We start from the raw sequence: 2443 nt of genomic DNA on the forward strand, positions 1-2443 counted from the left end.
GATCTCCAGGTCATATCAGATACATACTGGCTGTCTTGTCAGAAACAGTTGTTATCAATCTTATATTCCTCCCTACATCTGGTACAAGAACGGACAATAATCCAGGGAGAAACATCTTATTATACAAGCAACCCGAACAAGGCAGACAGTTATTCCTGTGCTTTGAAGGGACATGAGGATTTTCCCTCTCCTCCAGTGTGTGAGTTCACTCCAAAGACTTCTATCAACACATACACATCTAGTGGCGTTTTATATTGAACTATATTGGTAATTTTTTACTCCTGTTTCAAATTATTGCTGAAAATAGAAAGAAATACATATTTTTATTTTTCAGGTGTCACTGATCAAACCTGCAACAGAGTGACTTACACTGAGAGAAGTATCTGCGCCTTCAAAGGATCCTCAGTGGACATTTCCTGCACGTACAGCAGCTTTGAAGACGATGTTAATTCTACATTCTGGTTCAGTCCTGAGCGTAGTCATCAGGGACAGAATCCCTCTCAACCTGAGGACCTTAGTGAAGACTCCCAGTATGCAGGTCGTGTTCAGATCCTTGAGACAGAGAGAGGACGCTCCACTCTGAGGCTCTCTGACCTGAGAGACTCAGATTCAGCTCAGTATTGCTTCACATTCAAACACTAAGCTTTGAATGGAGGAGTGATTTACCTGGAACCGGTCACGGTACTGACCAACTCACAGATGAAAATACACAGTACACAGTATTGCTTACTGACCTACTTTCAGACCTTTTGCATAACTATTGTTTCTTGTGCTAACGTCCAGCTCTCCAGGTGCAGGTGATCAGAGCAAAGGTCTACAACTATTCTACTGAGGCAGAGCTGAAGTGTGACAGCAGCTGCAGTCCAGCTGCTTCTCTGAACTACGTCTGGTTCAAGAACGAAAGAAAATCAAAGCAACCGTGATATCTTCTTATAAAGGCTTGTTTCAGCCCAGAGACAACATCTCTTGTGCGTTGGAAGGCACTGAAGACTTCCTCTCCTGCAGTGGTGAGTGTACTCATAAATAACACTGACATTACAATACAAGTGACAATTCAGACCTACTGGAGTCACCGGGGTCGTCCTGAGTTCATTACATCAATTTAATTGTCATACAAGCGACTAACAATAAGTGCAGACAACCATAAAGATACAAACAACAAGTGTCCTACAAGAACATTAGCTTTCACAGTGTCTTTAAAACTGGCCAGTGCTCTCAACCAATACAAATATGACTATTCAAAAGTACTCTGTGTTTTTATGATGGAGAAAATGTTTGCTGTCCACGGCTGACGATAAATCGACCGGACTTCTTTCTGCGGATTGATATGACTGCACATAGTCCCTTGATCCTCCTTAACAACAGTCGTGTTATCCTTAGCAGCGTTCTGTTAGCGAGTATTAGCAGCCTCTGAAATGCACCAATCAGAATCGAGTTTTCAACTAAGCCTTGTAATAAAAGGAGAAGAATGTGTGGGGTCATTGATGTACACAAGATAAATAAAGACTTGTTATTAGCTGCCAGTTTACAGGAATCTAACACAAGGATCTACATCACAATATATCAATAATACAGAAGAAAAGGAAATTCAATCATGTGTGATAACATGTTTTAATATTTGAAATACTTTCCATTTCCATACCCTTCCTGCAGATGCTCCAAAGCTTCCCTCTGTGTCAGTGAGTCCCTCTGCTGAGATAGAGGAGGGCAGTTCAGTGACTCTGACCTGTAGCAGTGATGCTAACCCAGCAGCTAACTACACCTGGTACAAGGAGGACGAAGACTCTCCAAAAGCTTCAGGACAGATCTTCACCATCACTGACTTCAGAGCTGAACACAGAGGGAGGTATTCCTGTGGAGCCCAGAACAAGTTAGGACGTAGTAACTCCACCTTTCATCTGAGTGTTGTGGCAGGTACGTTTTCCACATTCACCAGACCTGATTCACTTTGTAATATGAAGCAACCCAAGCATATTCAACATGTCAGTGTTCAGCGAGGAACCTCCATAGTCAGAAGTATCACATACGTGTTCATGTTTCTAGGGAGTTCAACAATGATAGTGAATATCATCGGGACGACTCTGGGGGTCTTGATGCTGATTCTTGTGTTTCTCCTGAGTCTGTGGACGAGGTACAGCAATATAAATTCATCAGTTTAAACATCCTTCTTACGTGTTTAATTTACTGTTATGAAATCAAATCTGTATTTGTTGTCGCCAGGAAGAAGAAAAGCTCCAAGAAAAGATCCAGGAAGAAGAAAACTCTGCGCTCCACCACTGAAGCACCTGAAGAGATAGAGGTGAGAGAGAGCGGACCTGTTGACAACACTTCCCCTTCCTCAAAGCTATACTGTGGCTCAGAAATGCAATGTGAAGAGAACTTGTGTTTAAAGACAACTTCCTGAGTTGAAACCAGTCATGAATTTAGCCAGGAAATAATTAGC

The sequence above is a fragment of the Pseudochaenichthys georgianus genome, chromosome 1, assembly GCF_902827115.2.
Source record: "Pseudochaenichthys georgianus chromosome 1, fPseGeo1.2, whole genome shotgun sequence".
Classification (NCBI taxonomy): Eukaryota; Metazoa; Chordata; class Actinopteri; order Perciformes; family Channichthyidae; genus Pseudochaenichthys; species Pseudochaenichthys georgianus.